Source organism: Rhinopithecus bieti, unplaced genomic scaffold (genome assembly GCF_001698545.2).
Source record: "Rhinopithecus bieti isolate Rb0 unplaced genomic scaffold, ASM169854v2 scaffold_21542, whole genome shotgun sequence".
NCBI lineage: Eukaryota > Metazoa > Chordata > Mammalia > Primates > Cercopithecidae > Rhinopithecus > Rhinopithecus bieti.
This window is the reverse complement of record NW_016810483.1, coordinates 2075526-2098419: the sequence shown is the minus strand read 5'-3', so window position 1 is coordinate 2098419 and position 22894 is coordinate 2075526. Positions and strand designations below refer to the sequence as shown.

The following is a 22894-nucleotide window of genomic DNA, read 5'->3' as shown; positions in this document are numbered from 1 at the left end:
AAATAAAATTTTTAAAAATAAGATACACCTTGCCGGGCGCGCTGGCTCACACCTGTAATCCCAGCACTCTGGGAGGCCAAGGTGGGCGGATCATGAGGTTGGGAGATCAAGACCATCCTGGCTAACCCGGTGAAACTCCGTCTCTACTAAAAAAAATACAAAAAATTAGCTGGGTGTGGTGTCAGGCGCCTGTAGTCCCAGCTACTCAGGAGGCTGAGGCAGGAGAATGGCGTGAACCCAGGAGGGGGAGCTTGCAGTGAGCGGAGATCGTGCCACTGCACTCCAGTCTGGGACACAGAGCGAGACTCTATCTCAAAAAAAAAAAAGATACACCTTTTTCTCTTATGATTTAGATGATAACAAAAAACGTTGAAACTCTTTGGCAAAGTTCAGTGAAATAAACATTCTCATCCAGTACTGGTAGGATGAGAAAAAGCAAGATGACTAGACGCATGGAGAATCTGTAAGAATTACATAACTGTTCTTCTACTGATTTTCCCTCTATAGAATACATCTACAGAAATGCAAATTAATAGACAAATATGCCAGGCACAGTGGTTCATGCCTGTAATCCCAGCACTTTGGGAGGCCAAGACGGGCAGATCACTTGAGCCCAAGAGTTCGAGCTCAGCCTGGGCAACATGGCAAAAATGTGTCTCTACAAAAAATATAAAAATTAGCTGGGCGTGGTGTTTGCAACTGAAGTCTAAGCTACTCAGGAGGTGGTGTGGATCACTTGAGCCTGGGAGATCAAGGCTGTAGTGAGCTATAATCATACCACATGTGAGCCTGGGTGATGGAGTAGACCCTGTCTCAAAAAAAAAAAAAAAAAAGACAAATATTTGTGCACAAATATGCCAACTTCAACATATTACAGGAAAACTGGACATGGTGTCAATACCCAATACTGAAGAATAGTTCTTTAAATGTTACTGTATCTGAAAGGATGATGTGGTATACAACCATTCCAGATGTCTTTAAGAACACTTCATGACGCAGGAAAATGCTCATCATGAAACGCTAAATTTTTAAAAAATGGATGCATAAATACTATATACTGTATGGCTACAATTTTGTTAACTATGTGTACATTTCATTAAAAAAAGAATAGAAGGAAATATATGTTATTTTCAGGGTCAGGAGTCTAAATTACTTTTATTTTTGCATTTGTCTACTTTTCTATAATTGCAAATTCCCCATAATGAGATGGTTTTATATTTATAATCAGAAAAAATATAAGTTCATAAAACTTCCTTTTTTTTTTTTTTTTTTTTTTGAGACAGAGACTCACTCGGCTCAGCCTGGGAGTGCAGTGGGCCGGACCTCAGCTCACTGCAAGCTCCGCCTCCCGGGTTCACACCATTCCCCTGCCTCAGCCTCCCAAGTAACTGGGACCACAGGTGGCCACCACCTCGCCCGGCTAGTTTTTTGTATTTTTTAGTAGAGACAGGGTTTCACCATGTTAGCCGGCATGGTCTCGATCTTCTGACCTCATGATCCGCCCGTCTCAGCCTCCCAAAGTGCTGGGATTACAGGCTTGAGCCACCGTGCCCGGCCAAGAACTTTCTATTCTATGTATGTAGCATACACAGAATATTATAATGAGAACTTAGCTAATGAAATTATATGACCCTTCCTGATGACAATTTTGCATTGGTAAGTATTTTATCCCACAGAAGGAAATAAAGAACATTAACCCCATTCCAAAGCCACGTAGAACAAGACCTCAGAACACAGACAGTTCGAATCAATTAGCTTATGCCTCAAAATAGTAAGAAACACTCATTGTTATCCTCTTTTACACCCCAGCCCTTGGAAAAACACATGTCACATAGGAGGCAGTCATTTGTACGAATCAATCGCATAAGGATAGGGTAGACAACTAAATTCTCATGCTACACAAAACTCAAGTATTCAAAAAATGCATAGTAGTTGTCAACCAGCAGGAGAATTCTAACTTTATACATATCTTCATCAAATAGCCTTGTTTCTTAAAAAATCAGGTTTTAGAGGGAGGAGAGACACAGTGAGAGGGAGAGCGAAAGCGGGAGAAAAAGCAAGAGAGAAAAGAGAAGGGTGAAAAGTGGGCATTTTCTGAGTTACACATTTTCAGATGATGCTTTTCCTATTTGATATTTTGAAATATTTGTAAATTCCCTTAACATAGCTTAGAGAAGAGAATACTAGAAATTAAATCCAAGAAAGGGTCATCTACATAAAAATAATACACTTTGGTTTTCAGTTTTTTTTTTTTTTGCAACAGTCAACGTTTTTTTGACATTTTTGCAACAGTCAACTTTTTAACAGTCAAATTTTAATATTTCCACTTATCTTTGGTATTATATCACAAAACGAAGGAACGGACCTAGTGGAAGAGGCTGGGAGTCACTACCAACACAGAAGTCTACAATTACACAGTGACCCGGAGTATGCCATTTCCTTTTCTGGATCACAGTTTCATCTTCAGTAAATATAAGGAATGAACCACAGAGGTCTGATGATCCTTGGTCCTCTCTCAATCTATAAACCTAAGATTGAAGTCATGCGTCACTTAACAGTAGGGATAGGTTCTGAGAAATGTGTTGTTAGATGATTTTGCCACTGTGCCAACATAAGAGTGTGCTTTAACCTAGATAGTATGTGTATTTTTACTTATATATTTTCATATGGAAAATCAAATGTCCTAGCACTGTTACCTAATGTCAGTCACTTCCCCTACTTGATCTGCAATGACAGTACCAAGTGCTATGTATCAGGTATGCTCCATTATAATTTTATGGGATCACAGTCATATATGCAAACCATCATTGACCAAAACATCCTTGTGCAGCACATGACTGTACTTCATTGATTGACCATTTGGGGATTTTAGAATTAGATGGGATATCTACCACCACGTAGAGTGTTTTTTCCCCCCAGTACACAGCTCAATTTTAAACACAGTGAACCTCATAGAAACTCAGTAAATACCTGTTGCTTAATTAGTAACTATATCACTGAGGTATAGCAAAGAAGAGAACTTAAATTTTATACTCTAAAAGCTGTAACTACTTTTTAATTTTACAGAGTTAATCTGAATAAAACCCAACCAAAGCAAAATTTGCAACTATAAACAAATTTAGATTAATGACATGTGCTGGGACAAGAGAATGAATGATATTTGGGATAAATTAAACAATGAAAGTATAAATGGCTCTCCTTTGAAAGATACAAAGTTCCTTATCTAACAAGCTGTAAGTCAAGTTGGAGAAGTGGGAAAATATCAAGAGAGAATACAAATCAGAAAAAAAAAAAAACTACCTAGCAACTTAATGTCTAGAAATGTTGTCATCAAAGTTAATATAAACTCTACCTCATGCTATCATAGAAAACACATGTACTCAGAGTCAAGTAATGATTTTATGTGCCTGGAATTCATTTAATATTATTTAAAAGTAGAGGGAGAAACTAGGTGATTATCTAAAATCACAACATCTTTTATAAAACTCATTCAAGAGACTGAGTTATCTCGAGATGTCCAACACAGATATAGTTACAATCACAAATAACTGGAAGGAATCTGAAGACCCAACAGTTGCAGGTATAGAAAACACAACAGTGGTAGTAATGATCGTAGCTTTAAAAATAAGATCTAGGCTGGGCGCGGTGGCTCAAGCCTGTAATCCCAGCACTTTGGGAGGCCGAGACGGGCGGATCACGAGGTCAGGAGATGGAGACTGTCCTGGCTAACATGGTGAAACCCCGTCTCTACTAAAAAAAAAAAAATACAAAAAACTAGCCGGGCGAGGTGGTGGGTGCCTGTAGCCCCAAGCTATTTGGGAGGCTGAGGCAGGAGAATGGCATAAACCCGGGAGGCGGAGCTTGCAGTGAGCTGAGATCTGGCCACTGCACTCCAGCCTGGGTGACAGAGCGAGATTCCGTCTCAAAAAAAATAAATAAATAAAATAAAATAAGATCTAGATATAGTAAGTAATAACTTGGGAAAATACTTAAGATCGTTTTAATGATAAAAGCAGGAAACAAAAAGAGTACTTACAGTAAAAGTATGTATAGACAAATGTTTAAAAATATGCCATATATATAAGAAATAGCCGGGCAGGGTGGTATTACATGGTTCACACCTACAATCCCAGCACTTTGGGAGGCCGAGGTGGGTGGATCACCTCATCCCAGGAGTTCAAGACCAGCCTGAGCAAAATGGCGAAATTCTGTCTCAAAAAATACAAAAATCAGCCAGGCGTGGTGGCATGTGACTATGGCACCGGCTACTCATTGAGGCTGAGGTGGGAGGATCACTTGAGCCTGGGAGGCAGAGGCTGCAGTGAACTGAAACTGCACCACTGCACTCCAGCCTGGGCGAAAGAGCGAGACCCTGTCTCAAAAAAAAATAATAATAATAACAGTAATAGGGTCAGGCGCTGTGGCTCATGCCTGTAATCCCAGCTCTTTGGGAGGCCAAGCGGGGCAGATCACCTGAGGTCAGGAGTTTGAGATCAGCCTGACCAACATGGCGAAATCCTGTCTCTACTAAAAATACAAAAATTAGCTGGGCGTGGTGGCGGGCACCTGTAATCCCAGCTACTCAGGAGTTTGAGGCAGGAGAATCACTTGAACTTGGGAGGCGGAGGTTGCAGTGAGCCGAGGTCATGCCACTGCATTCTAGCCTGGGTGACAGAACGAGACTTCGTCTCAAAAAATAAAAATAAAATAAAAATAATAACAGTAGGATTGAGTTACAATGTTGAACTGTTTAAATAAGGTTCCCAATGAAATTTTTCTTACTACTTCTTCTTCCTACATATATATATATATATATTTTGAGATGGAGTTTCGCTCCTGTTGCCCAGGCTGGAGTGCAATGGCGCGATCTCGGCTTACTACAACCTCTGCCTCCTGGGTTCAAGCGATTATCTTGCCTCAGCCTCCTGAGTAGCTGGGATTACAGGTGCCTGTAATCCCAGCTACTCAGTGTGCGCCACTATGCCCAGCTAATTTTGTATTTTTAGTAGAGATGGGGTTTCTCCATGTTGGTCAGGCTGGTCTTGAACTCCTGAGTTCAGGTGATCCGCCCATCTCGGCTTCCCAAAGTGCTGGGATTACAGATGTGAGCCACAGTGCCAGGGCTCTTCCTGTATTTTTTGTTTCCTAAGTGCATTTAAAGTTATCCACAAAGAGAAACTGTCCTTCCTTCATCCAACACCATCTTAACAGTGTTTAGCATCCATATAGAGATAATGTGTGTTTTTTCATTGACCTACCATTTCCTGGATGCTTGAGGATTTGGGACTGGCCAAGAAATCTTGAAAATGTTCAACTGTGTTTCACAATTTTTGAATAAGCTATAATCTGTGATGCTTTTAGGTAATCTGAAAGGCAGTTGAACCCATCAAAGACTACCTATATTAGTAAAAGGTAAAGGTGATAGACAGACATGGCTCAGGCTCCAACTAGTACTTTACTAATCTAGAGACTATGTTAACCACACCAATCTGTGATATACTTCAGATGATTAAAATCGACATATTCTAAGTTAGGGTTGTAAACACATCCCGCTTTCCTCTCTGCCTTTTATTTAAACTGCAAATCTCCAAACCATCAGATTAAAGAATGGGTCAAGAGGGACAAAATGCCCAGGATTCCTTTTTCAACTCTCACAGGTTGTACTACGACCCAAACTTCACAAAAATGAGTGCAAGGGGTGGGGGAAAATGTGGTAACCGTAACAAACAAGAATGTTGAACAATTACTATTCCTGGAAAAATAACACAAACCACGTAAGTTCAGCCAGCAGACCGCTAGTTATATAAAGCCAGTAAATACGATAGGAGCGAGATTCAAACACAACTAACTCTTACTAAGGTCATCAATGACTTCCATATTGACAAATCCAACAGGCAGTTCTTTGTCATCATCTTTTTTGACCACTTGGCAGAATTTGATATGGCTGACAACTCTCTTCTCACTTATTTATTTATTTATTTGGGATGGAGTCTCGCTCTGTAGCCCAGGCTGGAGTGCAGTGGCGCTATCTCGGCCCACTGCAACCTCCGCCTCCCGGGTCCCAGTTCAAGCAATTCTCCTGCCTCAGCCTCCTGAGTAGCTGAGATTACAGGAATGTGCCACCATGCCCAGCTAGTTTTTGTATGTTTAGTAGAGACAGGGTTTCACCATGTTGGCCAGGCTGGTCTTGAACTCCTGACCTTATGATCAGCCTGCCTCGGCCTCCCAAAGTGCTGGCATTACAGGCATGAGCCACCATGCCCAACCTAATTTTTATTTTTTATTTATAGACAGAGTCACTATACTCTGTCACCCAGGCTGGAGTGAAGTGGTTATGCACAGGCAGGATCATAGTACACTACAGCCTCAAACTCCTGGGCTCAAGCAATCCTCCTGCCTCAGCCTCCTGAGTAGCTGGAACTACAGGTATGAGACACCATGCTCAGCTTCGTCTCCTTCTTTAAACACTTTCCTCGATGAGTTTCTGGTTCACAATCTCAGAGTTTTCATCCCATCTCTGATCTTTCCTGTTCTCAATATTCTAAGACTAAGACTTTTAATGGTGTTGGCTTTTATTTTTATTTTACTTTTTTGAGACAGAATCTCACTCTGTCCCTCAGGCTAGAGTATAGTGATGCAGTTGTGGCTCACTGTGGCCCCAAACTCCTGGGCTTGAGCAATCCTCCTGCTTCAGCCTCCCAAGTGTAGCTGGGACTACAGGCACACGCCACCATGCCCAGCCAATTTTTTTTTTTTAATGTAGAGATAGAGTCTCACTATGTTGCCCAGGTTGATCTCAAACTCCTGGTCTCAAGAGATCCTCCCACCTCGGCATCCCTAAGTCAGAACCCAGATCCTGGAGTTCTTCTTTTCTTTATCTACACTACTGCTTCTTTGGTGAGTTCAGGCAAGTTTTATGCCTTTAGATATCACTTACATGCTTATAAATCCTGAAATTATAGACCAAACTAGGACATTTCCAGGACTATATATCCAAATGCCCACTTGGCATCTAAGTCTGGGTGCCTAGCTCAAACCTCCCATGTCTACAGCTGTACTCCTGGTCTCCCTTGCTTACCTCCCCTACCCCCAAAACTGCCCCACCCACTGTCTGAAGTATTTTAGTAATGGGAGTACCACCTTCTATCAGTTCCTTAAAACAGAAACTGTTTGTCTTCTGACTCCTCTGCTTCTGCCCATAGGCAATTCATCAGTGAATCTTACTGATTATACCCCATCATTCAAGACAAAAATCTTAAAAGTCATCTGTGATGCAACTTTTTCAAACTCCCCATCAATTTCACTAGGAAAACCTTTGGCTCAACATTTAAATAAATTCCAAATTCAACAACTTCTCACCACCTCCCCTGCCACTGTGATCCTGGACATCATCCTATCTCACTGGGATTATTATAGTGGACTCCTAACAGGTCTCCCTGTGCCCTGCTCAGTCTGGCCCTGTTACACTTTTACGTTGTCTCCTACTACAACTTAAGTAGCCTTAATCCAATATTCTGCAATCAAAAGTGCTTCAAAATCCAAAACTTTTTGAGCACAGATACAACACTCAAAGGAATGCTCACAGGAGCATTTCAGATTTGGGATGTTGGGGTTAAGGTTGCTTAGCTGGTAATGCAAATACTATAAAATCTGAAAAATCCCAAATTAGAAATATTTATGGTCCCAAGCATTTCAGATAACAGATACCCAACCTGTTCTCTCCCCTTAAGGACACTGCTTCGGCCATACTGGCTGACTTGCTCTTTTTAGAATACGCTACGTCTCTGCTCACCATACATGGACTTACCTGACCACCCATCACCCTATTTACATAGCAACCCTTCCCTCTGACAATGTGACCTCCCTTATCCTTTTACATTTTCTCTACAGTATCTATCACCACGCCCTTGTTTATCATGCTTCGCTGGCTGTCCACTCCCTCTAAAGCAATGAGCAAGGAGCTTAGTGGCTGTGCTGTCCACTGCTATATCCAGCAACACTGTCTAACAGAAATACAATGGCTGCCACATAAGTAACTGTGACATTTTTTAGAAGTAAAAAGAAACAGCTGAAATTAATTTTAATATTTTATTTAACCTAATGTATCCAAAACGATCATTTCAACATATAATCGATGAAGAAAAATTATCAAATATTTCATGCTCTTTTTTCCATACAAAGACTTTGAAATACTTTGTAGATTTTACACTGCACATCCAAGTTCGGGCTAATCACATTTCAAGTGTTCAACAGCCCCAGGTAGCTAGTGGCTTCCATGCTGGACAGGGAAGGTCAAGCACAATGCCTGGCATACAGCAGGCATTTAATAAAGATGTGTGAATAAACAAATGAAGGAATAAATCCAACCTGCAGAAAGAACTACTTCACATTGCAAAGACAGGACTCATGTGTTTTAAAAGCTTCATTGCATACACATAAAATCCTTACTACATTTGACATATTCTGATTTTGTTTCTTATTTTACTGTAACGTATGCTTCTTCCTTTTTTTTTTTTTTTGAGATGGAGTCTTGCACCAGGCTGGAGTGCAGTGGTGTGATCTCGGCTGACTGCAACCTCTGCCTCCTGGGTTCAAGTGATTTTCCTGCCTCAGCTTCCCAAGTAGCTGGGACTACAGGTGTGCGCCAGCACGCCCAGCTAATTTGTGTATTTTTAGTAGGGATGGGGCTTCACCATGTTGGCCAGGATGGTCTTGATCTGTTGACCTCATGATCCACCTGCCTCAGCCTCCCAAAGTGCTGGGATTACTGGCATAAGCCACTGTGCCTGGTCGCTTATTCCATTTTTTTAAAGTCTTGGGTACCAGCCACCACACTAAAATCCTTAACCCACAAACTGGTTCCAAAGGCCACTTTGAATATGACTGGTCTAAATAAACTTTAATGAATGTTTTTTTAGGATATTTCCTCCAGCCTCCAGAGACCGCTGATGACCCTTTGAAAGGGAAACAGACCAACCTCCAGAAAAAAATGACTAGAGGAAAGAGTGAGCATGTAAAGTACCACGGTAAGCCATAGACTGCAATAATCACAGTCCATCCAACAATGGGAGGTTCTCTTAATTAAAACGCAATTTTATTTTACTTTTTATTTATTTATTTTTTTGAGACGGAGTCTCCCCTCTGTTGCCCAGGCTGGAGTGCAGTGGCATGATCTCAGATCACTGCAACCTCTGCCTCTCAAGTTCAAGCAATTCTCTCGCCTCAGCTTCCCAGGTAGCTGGGACTACAGGTGTGCACCACCATGCCCAGCTAATTTTTGTATTTTCAGCAGAGACCAGGTTTTGCCATGTTGACCAGGTTGGTCTTGAACTCCCAACCTCAAGTGATCCATCTGCCTTGGCCTCCCAGAGTGCTGGGATTACAGGTGTGAGCCACCGTGCCCAGCCTAAAAGGTAATTTTAAATAACTGGTCATACTCTCAGATAACTAACACAACATCTAATTACCTTTAATTATATACTACATACATGCTAATATACAAAATTCAGGGAAGACTTGCACAATTTTCACCCTTAAAAAGAGTGAATTTGACAAGGGCAGAAAGACTTCATGTTTTTCCTTTATCTTCCCGACCCCATGCGAAGTCCAATCAGTGGCAGAGAGGAACAAATTGAAATGATCCATCTTCATTTCATATTCACAAAGTCCCATTCACCAATAGTCTTTTTAAAAGATACCACAAACTTCAAATCCAAACTTAGCACTGGTTAGTAACTGTCACTACAGCTTCAACTTTCAAATGGGCTCATAAAATAAGGATTCTGTCATCAGTACACTATTTGCTTCTTTGAGGTCCTTGGTGTTACCAGATACTGAGGGGGTATGCCCACAAGGTTAACACAGATGTGCTACCTTTTATAAGATTTTGTTTTTGTACAGTCAAGCTTCAAATGTCTTTCAGAGGTTTTTCAATTGCCAAGGAAAGGCTCTATTTCCTACATCTGTGGTATGTTGTTAAGTTGCCCCCTAACGTGAATTTTTTTTTTTCCTAAAATGCTCAAGGTGAGCAGTTGGAATATTTGTGCCTTTGGCAGATAGGACAGCAAAAACATCATTTAAAAAAAATACATGGATACAGTAGTTCAGTGGTGTGAGCCTGCAGTCCAAGCTATTCAGGAGGCTGAGGCAGGAAGATCTCTCAAGCCCAGGAGTTCAGGGCTGCAGTAAGCTATGATCGCACCTAAGAACAGCCACTGCAATCCTGCCTGGGCAACACAGCCAGACCCCATTTCTTTAAATAAAAAAAAAAAAAAAGATAGATAAAACCATTTGTTATTTGGTTTTGTATTTTTGATTGTTCACTGTGCAAAATATGGTTATTTGATAATTGCTGCAAATATTGTCTTTACTACTAAATATGCCTTCATGTACATTTCAACAAGTGACTTCTGCTTGAAAACGAACTCTATTGAGCATATTTCTCTGGAAATCAATATTTAAGAAATTTTTTTTCTTTGAAACTAACATTCAAGAGAGACAGCTCTTGTTTACAGAGTAACTTAGTTTAGCATTATGGCTAACAATGTTTAAAAACAGCTAACTTAAAATGCAAACATTTAAATTCTGACGTTTAACTGTTGAGAGGCCATGTCAGTCTATGGAAATACACACAGCATAAAAAACAGTAATTTTTCTCCAGTTCTGTCCCTTGTAAGAATATTTCAAGCAACCGTTCTCTTAGATTTAAAAATAAGAACTTATGAGGTTTTAAGACAGTTAAAATTTTAAATGCCTGGATGAACCTTGAAAACATTTTGCTAAGTGAAAGAATCCAGTCACAAAAGGATGTGGGATTCCATTTCTATGAAACATCCAGACTAAGTAAATCTACACAAACAGAACGCATATTCATTGTTATCAGGGGATGGGTGGAGTGAGAACGCAGTGTAAGAGCTAATAGTTACTAAGGTTTTTTTCTTAGGTGATGAAATATTCTAAAACTGAACTAGATGGTTGCAACTCTGAACACATTAAGAACTACTGAAAAGTAAGTACACATTAAATGGGTGAACTGTATTGTATGTGAATTATATCTCAATTATTCTGTTAACAAAAAATTAACATGCCTGATAACATTCACAACAGCATACAAGGAAATCAAGTTAATCTCACATAACTTCCATACGATGTTAAAACACATAATTCCTGACATCTTGGGCTCCTTGTTTTAGAACACTTCTCAAATCAACCAATAATTGCCCTTCCTAACACCAATCATCATCATCATCATCATCATTCATGTATGCCTGCCCCTCCAGAATATCAACTCTGTGAGGACAGAGACCATGTCCTTCTTACACGGTCCTATAATCTCAGGACCTAGCCCACACCCACCAATAAATACCTGCAGTAAGAATTAATATATGTATGTACATACATCTGTATGTATGAATGAATGAAATTACTAGATTGGAGTAACTGAATCAATGAAGTACTTGTATTCTACTTGTCCCCTTAAATCTGTTTGCCAATTCTCCCCAGGCTCCTGGCCACCCAGGTAGAGACATTTCCCAGCAGCCCTCAAAGCTTGCTGGGCCTTATGACCATAATCTGGTAAGTAACAATGAGTGGGATGTATACAACGTTTAACTCTTTTGATTACAAGAAAATTGCTTGCTTTGGACATCTCCACGGTGCGGCAACAACATAGCTTCAACCCTATGATAAGGACAAAGCCCGAAGGGAGGAGAGCACAGACAGAAAGAATCTGCCCAGACAAGCTACATTGGTCAGGCTGTTTCATGAGCGAAGTAGGCTTCTATTTTATTTAAGCTATTTTACACTGGGTCTCTTTGTTACACCAGCCTAGTCTTTACCCTGACTGTTACAACCCAGGCATGAGTATACTGTATGTGTGTGTGGGAAGGGGGAGGCGGTCAGGGAGCATTTCGATGCTTAACTGAATTGACTGATCACATTCCAGCCAATACAGTCATCTGGTAACTCAATGACGACTGCTTACACTGTCTTCATAACATCTTCCTTAATTAACAATCACATAATTCAAATGCTAACTACTATAAAAAGGTAGTTTTGAATGGGTTTAGCTCAGAATTGCTGTTGTCTTTAGGTAAATATTCAAATCACTTACATATATACTTTTAAAGGAACTTATACTTCAAATAAATGAATTGCATTTTAGCTTTATTTTTCACCAAGAAATAATTTATAATAGGTAAGACACCATGAATGTTATCTATAAGGATGCATTTATATTCCTTCATCTAACATAAAACAGCTCAAATTAGGGATGGGGGGGAAATTGCAATGATTATACTTCCTTTTGATTGTTTTTTAATTTTCTCTCAAATAACTTGACTTTAAAAAGAAACTGAACCAACATATAAAATGTGAAGCTTGGAGATACCTAATGTTTAAAAATAACCATTTTAATTGTAATCTATACGGTCTTGATGATTATCTTCAACTCTCAATGCCATTCAGAATTGAATATAAGATGACGAATTTTACAAACTGGATTTGAATTTTAAGCAAATGCACGCGCGTAAATTGTCAATGGTGAAGGGAGGCAGGGGAAAATGCCACATAAACCTTTATTAGATCACCAAACCAAGGCAACCATATTAGAATGACATCCGTAAAATTGTGACCAGTGCGTCTCTCTTTAGTTTCCATCTTGACATTCTGGATGACCTTAGGTAAACTATTTATCATCAACGGGACCGTTTTTCCAGTCTGTAAAGTGGGGATTTTAAGAATTGCCAGCTACCTCTTAGGAATGCCAGCAACCAGACCCATTTTGTAAAGCACTCAGATCTAGTTGGAAGAAAATTGTTATATCACTACCAAGTATGATGACTGTTATTTATGACTCTTCAGACCTTAGAATCTAAATTTTCAAAATCGCTTCATCTGGTTTTCTGAATTTGCCTGGCTACTTTTATGTATATAATCAGTTATTCCCATAGTACCTCTGTAGGCATATTTCTGTGCATCTATACTGACTGTTAATAACTCCCAGGTTTCAAATTTGGGGCGTGTTATTTACTGAGAAGCTCCTGGCATCTGAAGTCTACATGCTTTTTGCAGTGTGAAAGATGCTGCTGATTTTTTTGTCCATTGCTGGATGGCAAGGTCTTCTCATTTAAGGCTTACTCATCAGGAAGAAATGCTAACCACTATACTCACTTGAAACATCTTTTTAAATTGTATATTTCCCTTTTATTTCTTTCTAGATAAGAGATCAAGATATATACAAATTAGTCGTTGAAAGATCTTTTACCTTGTTCAAAAGTAAAAATTATGTATATTACTTCAGTCTATATACCCTAACTTATTTTTCCCTAAAATTTGAAATTAGCATCAAAACACAGATGGAATGGATACTGTAAAAGAACAAGTGTCAAGTAATGAAATGTTCACTTGGAGTAGGAATACTGAAGATGATGTATGATATACTTTGGAAATCCATCCCCTCCAAATCTCATCTTGAAATCTGATCCCCAATTGTCAGAGGACCGGCCAATAGAAGGTGTTTGGGTCATGGGGGCAGATCTCTCACAAACGGCTCAGTGTCTTCCCCAAAGTAATGACTGAGTTCTTGCTCTATTAGTTCATGAGAAATCTGGTTGTTAAAAAGAGCCTGGCTCCCCTTCCCTCCAAGCTTCCTTTTTCTCTTGTCATGTGACACGCCTCTTCCAAACTTCCCCTTCTGCCATGACTGGAAGCTCCTGAGGTCCTTACTAGAAGCAGATGCCGGCGCATGTTTCTTGTACAGTCTGCAGAATTATGAACCAAATAAATTTTTTTTCTTTATAAATTACCCAGCCTCAGGTATTCCTTTCTAGCAACACCGAACAGACAAAGACAATGTATATAGAACAAAAACAGACAACAAAAAAAGCTGAAAGTAGAGAACAACTATAGAGACTGAGCACATAAAATACTTTTATGATCAAGAAATTTTACAAGGAAGGGCCTTATTTGCACAATATTAAATACTATAATAGATCATGCACTTGATAGTGATTATGAAGAAAACTTTTTTTTTTTTTGTAATATGGACTATCTTTCTCAGGCAATGCCAACCACAAATTTCTGGAAACATTTCTTTCCAAATTTTCCCTTGACCTATGATATTTTTAACTTTCAATAATATTACAGAATTTGGGGGGTGGGGACTGTATTTCCATTTTCAGGTAATAGGTGAAACAATGGACATTATAAAGACATTGAGTCAGAAGAAAAATAATTCATGCTTACAGGTGATTACAAAAATACAAAACCAATACAAACAACAAATGAAAACCCAACAGTGAAGGTTGTATTTGGAGCTGTATGGATAAGCCAACTCTCAGGCTAAACTTTTCATCTTTTCTACCACTTTTTCAGCTTTGTTTAATCTTTTTTTTTTTTTTTTTTTTTGGAGACAGAGTCTCCTTCTGTCTCCTAGGCTGGAGTGCAGTGGTGCAATCTTGGTTCACTGCAAGCTCCACCTCCTGGGTTCAAGCGATTCTCCTGCCTCAGCCTCCTGAGTAGCTGGGATTACAGGAGCCCGCCACCACGTCCAGCTAATTTTTGTATTTTTAGTAGAGACGGGGTTTCACCATGTTTCGCCACGCTGGTCTTGAACTCCTGACCTCAGGTGACCCACCCACCTCAGCCTCCCGAAGTGCAGGGATTACAGGCATGAGCCACCATGCCTGGCCTGTTTAATCATAATTTTCAGCTTTGCCAGAAACCTCTGCTGACAGTAGGAGATGAGTTAAACATGTGGCACCACTTTGCATGAGGAGCATCTTGGATTGAGATCACTCTGTGAGATTACAGAGACCAAGAGACAGCAAATTACTGCCTTGTTGAGTAACTGCAACAGAGGCTGAATGCCCCTACAAATAGAAAATATTTACTATGTGGCCCTTGACAGAAAAAGTTTGCAGACCCCTGATATAGATTAATGCCTTCCTTTTAAAGATTAGAAAGTTCAGACCAGGTGTGGTGGCTCATGCCTGTAATTCCAACACTTTGGGAGGCTGAGGTGGGCGGATCACGAGGTCAGGAGTTTGAGACCAGCCTGACCAACATGGTAAAACCCCGTCTCTACTAAAAACACAAAAATTAGCTGGGTGTGATGGCAGGTGCCTGTAATTCCAGCTACTCAGGAGGGTGGGGCAGGAGAATCACTTGAAATTGGGAGGCAGAGGTTACAGTGAGCCAAGATCCTGCCACTGCACTTCAGCCTGGGCAATACAGCGAGACTCCGTCTCAAAAAAAAAAAAAGAAAGAAAGAAAAAGAAAAAGAAAATTGAGCCTCAGCAAAGGGAAGTGTTTTGTTGTGACCTGATAATCCCAATTACTGGTTGGGAATCAATTCTTTCCATGCCGAAACATCTGAAACATATGTTTGTCCTCTTTGAAATACAATTAGGTAGATCCTGCAAAGGTTTCATTCAAACAATATAGATGGTGAAATGATGGAAGTCTGATTTTTCTGGCCCAAATTAAATGTGCCAGAATGCAACTACAAAAACAAATCCATACCCTTTACATATATGCATTCTAGAACCCCCCCAAGCCCCAGGTGAGATTTATCAAAAACTGATCAAAGATTCTTCACATTATGAAAGTTCCACAAAAAAACTCTGTTCAACTCAATAAGAAGTCTGTATTTGACAAACACATAAACTTCAGTAAAATCTGAGCAAAGGCTTTGTTCAACCATGCGGGCAGGTACCCTGTTTTTAAACAGACACAAATCTACTAAATCAAATGGAACTATTAAAGGCCAAAATTCTAAATGAAACGAAGATGCTACTGCTTGAGAAATATCAGATGTTAAAATGACCGGAAGAATTATTTTGTGTAAGATGATCACCGCCTTTATCAGAGAGGTACTTCTGAAATCAAGTAAATATGTAGCATCCATAACCATTTTAACTGGAGTACTTTTTCATTCCCCCTCCCAAAAATGAATTTGAAAAAATTAAATTTGGCTTTAATTCATTAAGCTACATTAGTCTCTCTGAAAACTTCTAATTTTAAAATCAAGTACTCATTTGATTTTCAAGCAAGGTCAAGAGAACAAGGCAGCCTAGTGCTGACATTACAGGGATATGCCTCACACTGCTCAGCAGTTACACCAATGTGGCGTGTTGCTATGGTGCCTGACTGTTAATTTCTGAAAGAAGGTGATTATAAAGCCGCCAGATGAACATCAATCGGATGACACCACTTCAGCACACAATACTGACAGGCATTACTCTTGTTTGCAGCAAGTTAATTTTATGAATCACCACTTTTGTGATGTGAATATTCCTTTCTAACTTTAAACCTACCAAGTCAACAAGCAAAACATAAATTTAAAAAATAAAAATAAGTTCAGCTTCAACAAAAAGAGAAGAGTTTGATAATATTTGGGGGGAAAATGTGAATCTGTAGAACATTTCTTAAGGGCAACCGTTTTTCTTAGGACTTCCAAAAATACACCACATATGTACTCACACACAAATAAATACATGTTTATTTGACAAACACAGACCAAAAAACAACTGAATTAAAATGCCTGGAAGGCAAAAGACACAGCCCTGGATATAACTTCACTAATCACATTTGCATTTACCTTTTTTGGCTTCTGTAAAGCAATCTTCAGTTATAGTCACCTCAAAAGGTCACGTCTTACCCTGAAAACAAAAGAGAACATCAAAATCTGAATGTCAAGAGAAGTAGCAACCACCTCTGCCAAGGACAGACACAAGCGAAACAACAAAAGAACTCAATTCTATTTAATGGCAAATGACTTTCAGGGTTAATAAAAACAAGTCCCAACAATCTCTACTTATCTGGACCATATGCCTTTGAGCTCTTCAAGACAACAAAATCGACTTGGGGGGAAAAAGTCAAGTGAAACATTTCAAATGTTGTGTATCAACTTTTTCTCATCTTGTTGTCTATCAATTGATTTTCATGTAGAATAATATGTGACTCGTAGGCCTTTGTTTTTGGAAACCAGACTGCCACTTGAACGTGTCTCTGTTTGGTTAACATCCACAACATCCCTCATTTCATTAAAGCAGAGACTTATTTTTTTCCCTTTTGGAAGAGAGTTAGGTCTTGTAGACAACATGCTTTCTGCCACTTTGGACCTTTCAAAATGAATGAAAGCAGCACCATTTTCAGTTTGGGGAGGGGCAGGGAGTTAATTGCTAGTGAAAGCTGTTCACATAATGTTTTTCTCTTCGCATGTATCTACGGGAGCTACTAAGTTAAATAAAAAAGGTTCATGTCACATGAAACAAACAATTGAAATCAAGCTTCCTAAAACACAAAGAAACCATGGAACACATTTTACCCCACATATACTCCTGCATCTGCATACTCCCGTATGCAAAACAGTGCTTAATCCTTTAAGAAACATTACAAGCTGCCTCTTTCTGCCCATGTAACTGGGATCAACATATGGCACAAGTGAAAAGAAAAACATTTGTTTATTAATTTAGATCAAGTTACTAAGAGGGTACAGGATTCATTCCATATCCATTGACCAAATGCTCATATAATTTTTAAGGTGGCGAAATCATACCATCATTTTACTAAAATGTTCATATCTTTTTGCTCACTCTTCAGAATAATATGTAATGAAGTGGTTTAATTTTACAGGAATATATCCCTGCTTATCCCTCTGCTGTCAGCCCTGAATGTGGAAAGGCAAACATCATTGAGAAGAGTAAAATCTTATTTCACAAGGGCTAAAAATTTGAAAGTGGCACTTTGGTGTGTACTATCTTTGAGGAATTGATCCAAGGCCAATTTATGACATTTCCACAAGCAAGTGTATGCAGATTCTTGCCATTAAGATTGGAAAAAGATGCAGGCTCTGAGTGAAATCATAATTTTCATGTTTACTGTAAGAGGAAATTGGAGGTTTTCACCATAAATGTTCACCATTTGGGTGGGGAAAAACCCTAGCTCTGGGACTTAAAATTACTATTTTGCAGCCTGACCAAAACCTTTTTGTTTTTACACAAAACAATTCAAATTGAAAATGAAAATCGTGTGCTTTACTGCTGATGTATGTCCCCAAGATTGGTTTCTCCAGTGGTGAGAAGTCTATTTCAGGGCAAGCGATGATAAGAAAGAAAAACAGAGCAAAGATGGTCAGGTCCTCAAGGTAGAGCTAAGATCTGCAGAGCCCCACTCTACACAAATCAGAGCTCTGTACATACAAAGCACACACAGAAATTTCTACATCTACCACTCATCAAATCTTAAATGTAAAGCAAGTGAACTTTGGCAGATCCTACTCAATTCAAAGCAAGAATGCCTTTTTCTCTCTCCTTTTTACTTGAGATGTTCTCCAATACATGCACTGTAAACTAATTTATATGTTTATCTATTGAGCTGTGTCTATTTTTGCATGTTTGGCAGTCAGACCTATAGTATTAGACTTTGCAATGCAGATGAGGTTTGCTATCATATAGGCCTGGCAAACAACTGGACCTCATTAAAATTTAATTTTTTAAAAAAGCTGCTGAAAATGCCTACTTTGAATAAAGTTATCTCCAGTGCTGCATTTGAACTTGCAGAATATTTTCAGGTAAACACCAGACCTGTTTTTCTACTCACCTATCTACACAGTATAGTGTATAAGTGAACACAGAACAAAAATAGAAGCTGCTTCAGCCTCAGATTTTACAAGTATCATTTTTTTCCCCTAGGGATACTGGGGGAAGAATTACAACAAAATCATACAACTGACCCTCCAATTTATAAATACTAAACTGACCACATTTAATTTTCACTTACACATAAAACATTGGCAGTAGGATATAATCTCTATCTTTCTCTATTTTGAAGTTCCATAAATTTTGGTGCACATGCACGATTGGCCACTCATTAATTTATTTCTGTTGATTTTCATTTTTAGAAAAGGTATACATTAACAAAGTAATCTAAAAGACATTTTTCTAGTTTTGCTGAGAAAAGATTAATAGCTCAACAGCTGTTTGCCATCATGCTAAATTAAATGAAATGTGTCAATATAATAGACAAGAAAATTAGGGGGTAGTACTGGGGCCCGAGTCTGCCTCATTACTAGCTTAGAAGAATTGGAAACCAACAACTAGCAGAAAAATATGCGTTTCATTTTTTCCAAAGCATAAAACTTCCCTTTCCAATACTATATTCGCTATTTTCTTTAAATCACTTTTACTTATCAAATAGATCAACTATTTACCTGTGTGCTTACCGGCAGCACAAGCACCAAAACTAAAATTAAATGATTATACAAAGCTTTTAGGTTAAAAAAAAAAAGATAAAAGANCTAGCTTAGAAGAATTGGAAACCAACAACTAGCAGAAAAATATGCGTTTCATTTTTTCCAAAGCATAAAACTTCCCTTTCCAATACTATATTCGCTATTTTCTTTAAATCACTTTTACTTATCAAATAGATCAACTATTTACCTGTGTGCTTACCGGCAGCACAAGCACCAAAACTAAAATTAAATGATTATACAAAGCTTTTAGGTTAAAAAAAAAAAGATAAAAGAAATACATTCCCCTCCAGCCCACTTGTCTTCTTTTAAAAAATGCTGTCTCCATACGAATTGCGTTTTTTTTTTTGTTTTGTTTTTTTTCTTTTTCTCTTCCTTTTTTAAGTTTCCTACTGGTTTTAGGTTTTAAAAGTGAGCCAAGGATACGGTAAACAGAAATTACTTATTTTCCTTTATGTCATTCTCTGCAACAGTTAAGATTCTGTGAACACTAGAATTGTTCCGTGGCCTCTTCGCTATTGATTGCAATAGTGTCATCTACCTGAAGCTACACAGTGACCACAAAAACCATGTCCAGGACACCAAATTTCTACGGCGAATTCTAGGGTCAGACACTAAACGTACATTCCTCTTTCTCTGCCTCCCCAACCACCCCTCCTCCCGAATTAGGACTGTTATTCTAAAGAACCCTCAGATTATTATAGTGTTTCAATATCATACTTTCTATGGGTATATTTTGCCCTTAATTTAATCTGTGTGACATATAATACACAGTTGTCCACTAGTATATCCTGCCTGGAACTGAGTTGAAGGTAAATGTGGAGGTACAATCTCATTTCACAAAACTGAAAATGAACAATATCAGCTCTTTTTTTCCCGTTTATAGTATTTTCCCCTTCCCTTTCTTGACAGCTAAAATAAATTATCTGCATCAAGATTTCTCCATTATACTTAATTTTATATAATTGTGCAAAAGCAACTCTGAAGTATGCCCAACATAGTTCATCTCAACCTTCAGCCTACCCAATACTGGCTGAGAACCTATTGTGTGCCAGTCTTATTAAAGATGCAAAGATGAGCAAAGTGAGCCCCTGGGTGGTGATTAGGCGGGCAGTTCAGTAGGTCTATGGCTAGAGGACACTTTCTTATTAGGAAACTGAGGAAGGAACATGGTTCAAACTTCCCACACCCTCAAATCCTCCAATCAAACGGCTTGTACTCATTGGCAAAAACTGGTCCAAATAAGCCAATTTCCAAGAATTTGCTGCCTCTTTAAATAGGGAATCTTATCTCCTGTGGGCTTTAATATCTTGTTTTTCAATGACTTCTTAGAAAGTAGAAGGATATCGACATACATTTGACTATTGAAATATATAAGACAAGGGTCACTTTATCTTCTGTATTTAAGAAAATCTACTCCAAAATCAATCTCAAAGTTTGTTCTATGCCGTTAAGACTTCAAATACTGAGTCAGATTTGCAAAAAAAAAAAAAAAAAAAAAAAAAAAAAAAAAAAAAAAAAAAAAAAAAAGTGGGGAAGGTAGAGAATGAAGAAAGAAAAGAAAGAAGAAAATAAAAGGGGAGAAAGGAAAAAATAGAGAAAACAGAGGGGAAAAGAAAGGAAAAGAATAAAGGAAGGAAACAGGAAAGAAAAGGAAGGAAGAAGCTGCTGTGCAGTCGGGGTCTCTGAGACCAGAGGCAAAGTTGGACGCTACCCAGGCTTGCAGCTTCACAAACACTACACTTAATTTTACTTGTCTCTATCAAAGAAATGTGTGACTTTGAATCCATCATTCTCCAAATCTCCCTCCTATCCCTGCAAGTAACATTTTACTTCCTTTCTCCTCATCCTCTGGGGCCCTCATCAGATCACAGTACCTAACTTTGGAGTCCATTCTAGTAGAGCAAAAACCTAAAATATTATACATGAAGCCACGTGGTGCAGTAAACCCCAGTCGATGCTTGCCCATGAAATTACTTCAGACTGGCAGCCCCCCACTAACTCCACATCGGCCCATCGCATTTGGAAAAATGACTCTCTCCTACCTTACAGAAAAGGAAAACCCTGGCCGTGGTCATGTGAAACTATTTTATAGGTATCCTTTAACAGCCTTTAAATGTTGAAACCTAAAAACAATATTTGCTGTTTTCCCTTTGAAGCTCTAACAAAGCCTTTGTTTTAGATTCACCTTTAGTGTGCAATAAGAGTTAATAATCAAATCCATCCCAACCCCCACAAATGTTAAACAAAAAGATAAAAGAAATGCAAATAGCTATTGTCATGGAAAGTTAAAGTACCTGTCTGTATTTTTAAGTGAAAACTATTATCTCTATCAATCAAAATTTAAGAATACAATAGCGCTAATCACAGAAGGTGCTCTGACGGAGTTACTTTGCCTCAAAAAAAAGTATTTTTCCCCTTAAAAACCAAGTATAAAAGTCATATACTTACAATTAGATAGAGTATTTGTAATTTTGTTATTAAAAACCTTCAGCAGCCTCACTGTTAATAAATGCTTCTAAGTCTCTAGACTGATTTGTACCCAAGAAGACACAAGTCCCTACATATTTTAATAAGGTTGATGAAATTTTATTTAAATTCTCACAGTTTCCAACCTGCGGGGGAACAGCACACTCTTCTGTTGAAAAGAGTTACTCAAACAGAGGCAACAGTTAACTGGTCAGGAAAACTCCTTCTTTTAGAGCCTGGACATAATTCCCACACCCTGAAATATCTTCACACAGGACATCTCTTCCTTGGATGGTTCATCCTTGTTAATTGTGGCAACTTATTTTGAAATAACACTCTACCCTCAAAAGAAAGCAGAATACCCCATCGTACCCCAGAATGATCTAAGTGTACAGTACATGAATTTCTCTGAGTCCTTTTTTAAAAATTCACTTTAAAAAAAGACTGGATTAGCCCCTGAATATGGTGCTTTCTAAAGACAGTACAGGAACAAAAAATAGCAAGACCCCAGATAGTAAAACAAACAGCTCAAGATTAAAATTCCTAGAGCAAACAGTTAAGCCAGGATGCCATTATGCACACAGAGCCTGGATGATGTCTCCTCCACCGTGGGGCCAAGAGGCTGTCATTTTCCCCCCAGCAAGATCAGATTTCCTTCCCTCCCGACCGCCTCTCTGAGCATCATGGCCAACATCTCTAGTGTGCTATTAATATCAATGAAGAGACGATTCGATTTCCACAGAAGAAAACCTTTCCTATTCCGGCACAGACCTTCGGGGAGGACCCTGGCCCGGGTATAGACAATACAGCGGCAGAGTTTCTGTTTTCTTACAGTTCAGTCTTACACACTGTTTGAAGGCTTTTTAGCAAACAATGGCAGCATTATCTGCAGGATAGTTACAAAACAGGATTTGTTAGGACAAAGAATAATAAAGCTGCTCTCTCTCTCTCTTTTCTTTTTAATTCCCTCTAGTCCTCACGAGCCTTTCTCTGCGAGTCCAAAATTCAGCCACATTTCCTAAGAGGCACCTGTACTTGTCTATTTCAATGCAGCCAGAAGCTGACAACGGCCCAGGAACCAGGGCTGCTTTCAGGAGGCGCCCAGAAGGGCAGCAAAGTACCCTCTCAACATTAGTAAAATGAAACAAAAGTGTCAGCCTTGGCTTCACACAC

General features: G+C 38.9%; 1 protein-coding gene and 1 long non-coding RNA gene across 8 annotated transcripts in view; one reads left to right on the top strand and one right to left on the bottom strand.

Moving 5' to 3' along the window:
- The window catches only part of FOXP1 (forkhead box P1), a 639921-nt gene that overhangs the window by 337917 nt on the left and 279110 nt on the right, over positions 1-22894 (bottom strand). For all 7 annotated transcript variants that reach the window (XM_017892176.1, XM_017892168.1, XM_017892169.1 and 4 more), the window contains one exon: positions 16601-16661. The gene's annotated coding sequence lies outside the window, so the exon portion shown is untranslated. The remainder of the gene's footprint in view (positions 1-16600; positions 16662-22894) is intronic.
- LOC108542234 (uncharacterized) lies at positions 6687-22877 on the top strand. The gene is made up of 5 exons (XR_001889199.1): positions 6687-6897; positions 9290-9413; positions 13218-13275; positions 19726-19858; positions 22695-22877. It is a non-coding gene; the product is annotated as an uncharacterized LOC108542234 (long non-coding RNA).